The 7,749-nt window shown below is 48.2% G+C and overlaps 1 pseudogene; it reads left to right on the plus strand.

The window, feature by feature from the left end:
- The first annotated feature begins 2,743 nt into the window (after positions 1 to 2,743).
- Positions 2,744 to 6,954, plus strand: LOC127046785 (uncharacterized; annotated as a pseudogene).
- Positions 6,955 to 7,749: the final 795 nt, after the last annotated feature.

Here is a 7,749-nt window from a genome sequence, read left to right on the forward strand (position 1 = left end):
TATAATGTTCAGAGAAGGGGGGAGAGGTGGACTGGAGATTATCCTGTATACAGCTTGTCCAGAATTTCTAACATGCTTCCGCTCTTTGGAGGGCTGTTCTCTTGCACCCTGGAATCTTCTGCAGCATCTCTTTCAGAGATTCCAGTCCAGGTCAGCTGCCTGCGGCTTCTTCAGTGTCACCAAGCCACACCGGCTCCGGGGTCACAAAGGCACACTGTTGGATCTTACTGGACAGTTAAGCTTTGCAAATGTAATCTTAGTTCTGTAACTTGTATTGCCTTTGGTTCGCCTCTGTCTATATTTTTTTTCCTTCACAGCCAGCTGGGGCCGAAAGCAGTTTTTCTTTGTACTTAGCATAGTCTGCTTTGATTCTGGACCTTGAACGCAGAGCAATCCCCCCTTCCATCCCTGGGCCAAGATGATTTTTAAATTAACCCGTTCCTTTCCTCAATAGACAAATTTGCTCACCCTATGTCAGGGCTTTTTGGTGATTAAACGCTCCTCTTAGATGTATGATCTTATCTAGATTGAAGTACCTTCTAGTGGGCATTGTTTAGATGGATTTTCATGCATGTAAATATTTCATTTCTCTAAATACCTGCAGGTTGTTGAACCATAATGTACGTACATGTAATATGCTGGGGTACCCTAGGGGGTGAGGTGGAATGTTTAGACTGCCCCCCCCCACCCATTGTCCACTTACACACACAGGGAGGGTGCCCTGTCTGCGCTAGCGGCTCATAAACTAAGGATTTTTCCCTACAGGGTACTCACATAGGAGAGGCTAACGAGGATGGCCACGACCCTCCTACACCTCCCTTCAGCAAAGAGCGTTGGCTAGTCTCTGGGAGACAGCGCCTCTTACTGTGATTGCATCCAGTGAGATGATCAGACTGTCAGTAGCCCACATGGAAAGGAAAGGGGAAGGGAAGATGGGTACACACACTCCTAGACCCAGGCAGCTTCCTCACCGGACGATGCCAGGCCAAGTCAGCCCACCATGGGTCGGACCTCCTAAAGATCCACTAGTTACCGGGCTTGCGTTAGAGTAGTCCTGGTCACGAGCTTTTGCTTCACAGGGTACTCTGGGCGTCTTCCGGTAACAGTCACTCACACTGGCCCCCAGTACCATTCTGCATCTGATCTTGCTTTTTAGCTACAACGGGGAGAGAGTGCACTAGGACATAGGGTCTCCCCTTTCTAGACAGGTCCCTCCTTTGTCCCTGCACTATCCCTAACCTGCTTTTTGGATCCTTGCACTCTGCCAGACAGAGGGAAGAACTGGAGCTACAGTGGGGTATTTTTACAAGAGCTCTCCATACAAACAGCTTCAGAAGCTACCCATTTACTGACAAAACAGGAGTAATTGGAGGATCATGTTATAATTAAGTGATCCTTCCGGTGGCCACCTTTCTGGTCCTCTAATTGATATTGAGGCCAGTCTACTATACAGAACTTTTTAGTTTGCTTTCAGTTAGTGGACCTGATCCAAGCACTTCCCAATTCGCTAGAATGCATTCTAAGGGTGTACACCGTGCCCTGCCTGTACTCTGTCCCTGCCCCATATCCTAGGGTGACACTGGGCATCCCCAGGTCATAACAGGCAAAAATCCAGACCACTGGACTGTTCCTACCTTATCCAAGGGACCGGTTCCTCACCGTCGCCCTAAACTGCTTCTCCACTACTCGAGCGCGTTGCACCGTTGTGCCCTCTGGGGTCAGTCGAACTGCGTCTCCGCCGAGGCCCCCGTGAAGTCACCGGTGCGCGCTGGGCGTCGGTCGTCGCCGCAATCCGTCGACCACCAGAAGGGATCCAGGCAAGGCTAATTTTAGCCTCAATGCCCCACGTTGGGCGCCAAGAACTGTTGCCGGCAGATAACTGCCTGAGGCCAAGCAACAGTGGGGGGGTCCGTCGCCTGGTGTGCCGCGCCAATAAACACACCAGGGTGGAGAAGCAAACCAAGTTTATTTGAGATTCAAAGCGGTGCAGGGAGATTGACTCTGATCAAGCACACCTAAAACAAGCAGTCTGTTCCTTTATATCCATGAGACCTTTTCTCACTGACTAGCAATCCCCCGTTTCCCCTCCCTCTTCTGTCCGGCTGCAACATTCTTTTCTTTTCTCACACACACTTCTTTGTCTTCCCCCTCCCTCCTTCTCCTTCCTCCCCTTGTAGCAATTACTTGCTTTAGACCAGTTAGAACTGTTGCAACTGATAACGGCTATTACACCTGGCCTTTTAGGTCGATTAAAGTTCAAACATGGAGGGACTCTTGTCTGCTGAGGCCTAAAACCAGGAAGGCTCCATACTCTTGTGGCCTTCCACCCTCCCGAGTAACGTAGGGTTATGCTTAGTGACACCAACAAAATCTCAGGTTTGGGGTGTTTCCCCCCCATTTTTACCTGCAGTGATTTGTCCTTGTGTTGAGGGGGGCAAGGCTCCAAGTAACTGGCAATATGGTGTGGGGTCAAAAGTTTACATTCTCAGGCCTACGATTGCCACCCCTCCCCCCGGGCTAATCAATATGTTCCTTTGAAGCTAGCATGAGTACATGTGTTCATTCATTATTTTTCTTTTGTTCCTTTGTTTATGGTATAAGATGTGATTAATCAAAGGGGGTTCTGTATTGTGGGAAGAGGATGTAGTTAATTAAAGGATCCGGTAGTTAATAAATTGTAAATGATCGATTGTAGCACCTGTGAACATCTCTGTAAACAGGTAGGGTATATAAGGTAGGGAAAAAGGATAGTAATCTGTGCATGATTTGAGATTTTGTATCTCCCTACACCTTATCTGATTTCAAATAAAGAGACTTGCTTCTCCACTCTGGTGTGGTCATTGGGGATACGCACACTGGGCAAATGAACCCCAACTGTTGCCCCCCCGCAACAGCTTTGGCGAGCCAGCCAGGAGGTCTGAGGCTGAAAATTAGCCTTGCCTGGACCCTCTCTGGTGGCCGATGGATTGAGACAGTCGCTGATGCCCAGCGCGCACCTGTGCTTTCACCAGGGACCTTGGCGAAGTCTGGTACGGTCAACCCTGGGAGGCACAACGGTGGCCCAGAAGGTGGAGAAGCTTTGGTCCTGAGCGACGGTGAGGAACCGGTCTTGGGGATAAGGTAGGATTTAATTTAAAGGGTTTAATCTTTCACCTGTTAGGACCTGGGGACGCCCAGGGTCTCCCTGTAAGGAATGGGACAGGGACAGTCAAAGGATAAGGTAGCATGCACGCCTTTAGAATGCATTCTGGTTAACTGGAAAATCTTTGGAATGGATCCACTAACTAAAGGTAAACTAAAAAGATATTGTGCAATAGACTGGCCTCAATACCAGCTGGAGGACCAGGAACGGTGGCCACCGGAGGGTTCGATTAATTATAATACGATCCTCCAACTTCTTATTTTGTCAGCGAACTGGTAAATGGAATGAGCATATGTATGGTCAGATATTTACGTCGTTATGGAACAGAACAGATATTTTGAAGCAGTGTAATTTGGTTCCAGCAGGCTCAGGAAAGAGTTGTGAACATGTTCCAAACTCATTATCCACTGTAATAGCAGAAGCGGGGTCATATTTGGCCACAGCACGCCCACCGTATGGTGACAAAGTCCCCTCAGCCCAGCCAATTGAGCCCTCCACAGGTTTGTACCCTTTGATTACTGAAACCCAAATTACTCGCAATGCTACGGGTACTCAGGAAGCAACCACTATGCAGGTGTACACCCATATTCCTTTTAATCCTGTGGATCTGGCAGCTTTTAAAGCGCAGGCAGGGGAATTCTCAACCAACCCCTCCCGATTTATCTCAGTTTTTGAAGGCTGTTTGGTTAGTCATAAACCTGACTGGGATGACTGCCAAGTACTTTTACAAACTCTCCTCTCTGAGGTGGAGCGGGACCAGGTTTTAGCTAAAGCATGGGTTACGCTGCTAGCCTCTGTGGGGGGACAGTATTCATGTTTCTCAGTTCTTGATTTAAAGGACGCCTTCTTCACGATTCTGGTGGACTCCCAGTCCCAGGAAATTTTCTCCTTCGAATGGGAAAACGCAAACAGGAATAAAAGGCAGCTGTGTTGGATGGTGCTGGCACAAGGATTTAAGAACTCCCCCACTCTCTTCGGCCAAGCTTTATCTCGGGACTTGGAAGAATGGGAAAATGAGAACAAAGTCCTTCTGTACGTTGATGATCTATTAATAGCAGCAGTGGGACTAGAAGTATGTCTCAAGGCAACCGTAAGTCTTTTAAACTTTCTCGGGCTGCGGGGGTACCGTGTGTCAAGAAATAAAGCCCAAATTGCCCTCGCTGAAGTACGTTACCTAGGCTTCCAGATCAGATAAGGGGAATGCCAGCTCTCAAGGGAGAGTCTTGAGGCCATCTGTCAGGTCTCTACTCCCCGAAATCGCAAGCAGCTTAGAGCATTCCTGGGAATGGCAGGATTTTGCTGAATGTGGATTCCAGATTTTGGACCTCTAGCTAAGCCCCTGTACGAATGTGTTAAGGGGACCGATCAGGAACCATTTTACTGGATAACAGAGGCAAATAATGCCTTTACCTTAATAAAAAGAAAACCGATGGAAGCCCCAGCCCTGGGTCTGCCCGATCTTTCTAAGCCCTTTCAATTGTATGTACATGAAAGAAAAGGGGTGGCCCTGGGACTACTTACACAGTTATTGGGCTCTTGGAAATGTCCAGTGGCTTATTTCTCCAAACAATTGGATCAGGTTGCTATAAGGTGGCCGGCATGCTTACGGGCAGTTGCAGCTACAGCTCTGGTGTTAGAGAAAGCAGAAAAACTGACTTGGGGGTGTGGGGGGGGCTGTGCAAGTGCATACTCCTCATATGATTCAAGCCTTACTGGACACAAAGGGGGGGTCTCTGGCTCACCCAAGCTCGGGTAGCCAGGTATCAGGCTAAGCTCTTAGAGAACCCCGAAGTTACCCTGCAGGCTTGCCCCTCCCTTAACCCAGCCACCCTGCTGCCAGAAACAGAGGGCCAAGAACATGACTGCTTGGAGGTTATAGATGCCCAGTATTCCAGCCGTCAGGATTTAAAGGATCAACCTCTCCCTAACGCAGACTTTGAGTGGTACACGGACGGCAGTAGCACTGTTGTAAATGGACTAAGAAGGGCAGGCTATGCTGTTGTGTCTCTCCATGAAACTGTGGAGGCAAAAAGCCTGCCCCCTCGGGACCTCAGCCCAGCTAGCTGAAATAGTGGCTTTAACTCGTGCGCTTGATTTGTCAAAAGGGAAAAGAGTTAATATCTTCACGAACTCTAAATATGCTTTTGGTGTGCTGCATGCCCACGCAGATCTGTGGAAACAAAGGGGATTACTGAGGGCTCAGGGTTCCCCGGTCAAGCACGAGTTACAAATTCTTCCGCTTTTGGAAGCCGTACAGCTCCCCTTAGAGGTAGCAGTAATGCATTGCAAGGCTTATCAAAAGGAGGATCACAATATTAACCGAGGCAACGCTAGGGCGGATAGAAAAGCCAGGCGGGCCGCCACTTTAGAACCGGGACTAGCCGAGGGTGTCCATCTCCATGCCTTGATTCCATCGCTAGGGGACCTCCCTACACCGCAGTATATGAGTGAAGAGTTAGAGTGGGCTGAATCTCTTGGGCTTCAGGAGGAAAAAGGATGGTTCCCCGTTCCACAGAGGGAAAGGTCCTGTTACCAAGGTGTATGATGCGACCAGTATTACAAAAACTACACCAGACCTCTCATGCGGGCAGGGAAGCTTTGACTCAGCTCACACAAAAGTATTTCATCACCTCAGGACTTCGGCCCGTAGCGTCCCAGATATCTGCCGAGTGCCTTACTTGCCAGAAAAATAATCCTCAACCAGGCAATACAGTTATACCAGCTGCCCTAGAACCCACTCTGGGCCCCGGGCTAGTGTGGCAAATTGACTTCACCGAACTTCCTCGAGCCCAGGGGTATAGATACCTCCTTGTCCTGGTGGATCGTTTCAGTGGGTGGCCAGAAGCTTTTCCCTGCAGAAATAACACTGCTAAGACTGTGGTTCTTAAACTTGTTAAAGAGATTTTTCCTAGATTTGGCCTGCCTCGATGGATGGAGTCTGACCAGGGAACACACTTCACCTCAAAGATTGTCCAGAATGTCTCGGATATCCTCCAGCTCAACTGGAAACTTCACACCCCTTGGAGGCCACAGGCCAGTGTAGTGGTGGAACGCACTAATCAAACAGTCAAAAGGCACCTAGCCAAAATATGTCGGGAAGCATCATAAAAGTGGCCTGATGCCCTACCTTTGGTTTTACTCTGCATTTGGGCTCTTCCTAAGGGTAGAATTGGTCTTAGCCCCTTCGAGATTATGTTTGGAAGGGCATGGCCTATGAATGGTACCCTGATCCTGCTAGGGGAATGGGAGGTTGGGTGTGAATATTTGTCTCAGTATACGTGTTCTCTGTCTGCTGTTTTATGTTCCCTTCACAGGTACATGAGGGACTCTCAGCCACTCCCTTTAGATGCACCTGTCCATTCCCTACAGCCTGGTGACTTCATCCTCCTCCGTACCTGGAAGGACGAACACCTCCTGGAAAAGTGGAAACGACCCTATCTCGTCTTACTGGTTTCCCACACGGCAGCTAAAGTAGAGGAAACAAGAGCTGGATTTACTACTCCCGACTGAAAGCTGTACCTCCACCGCAGAATCCGGACCCTGAGCAGTGGACTGTTCAGCCTACCGAAACCGGAACATTGGAAAATTTGGGACTCAAGTTATTATTTAAACGCAAATAATTCTAATTTGGCCATATTTTGAATACTCGTATGGGTGTTTATTGTTTCTGGACAGCTGGCCTCTTCACCCTTTCGTGTCCCGGAAAATAACTGGTGGGCCCTTTTAGCTGTCACAGCCTCTAATTCCTCCCACTTTTGTGTAGGGAGCGGTTACATTTTAGGGTCTGTATTTACTACTTGTTTTGTGGGGGTGGCTATGCCCTTGCAAGAAATTCACAACTATACTAAACTTGCTACTTTCAATGTTTAGTTGACAGATGGACAGCTGTCTCAGTTTGGCTCTATCTCAAATCCTAAGCCCTATACAAACCAGCATCGCCTTCAGATAGGATTGCCATGCTGTAAAAGTTGTCTTTCTGCTCTTCGTCAGCCAACAGAAATGTACCCCCTTAGGGCGGTCTCGCTGCCAGCATCGGGTGGCTTGCCCTTTAACCTTATTCTAAGTAATGAATATGAGAAAACTCAATGAAAGGCCTTTGAGTATTCTCAAAGGGGGGATTGTTGGGGGGGGGCAAGGCTCCAAGTAACTGGCAATATGGCGTGGGGTCAAAAGTTTACATTCTCAGGCCTACGATTGCCCTCGGATTGCCCCCCCCCCCCGGGCTAATCAATATGTTCCTTTGAAGCTAGCATGAGTACATGTGTTCATTTATTATTTTTTCTTTTGTTCCTTTGTTCATGGTATAAGATGTGATTAATCAAAGCGGGTTCTGTATTGTGGGAAGAGGATGTAGTTAATTAAAGGATCCAGTAGTTAATAAATTGTAAATGATCAATCGTAGAACCTGTGAACATCTCTGTAAACAAGTAGAGTATATAAGGTAGGGAAAAAGGATAGTAATCTGTGCATGATTTGAGATTTTGTATCTCCCTGCACCTTATTTGATTTCAAATAAAGAGACTTGCTTCTCCACTCCGGTGTGGTCATTAGGGATACGCACACCGGGCAAACGAACCCCAACTGTTGCCCCCCTGCAACACTTGTGT

This window comes from Gopherus flavomarginatus, chromosome 1 (assembly GCF_025201925.1).
Source record: "Gopherus flavomarginatus isolate rGopFla2 chromosome 1, rGopFla2.mat.asm, whole genome shotgun sequence".
NCBI lineage: Eukaryota > Metazoa > Chordata > Testudines > Testudinidae > Gopherus > Gopherus flavomarginatus.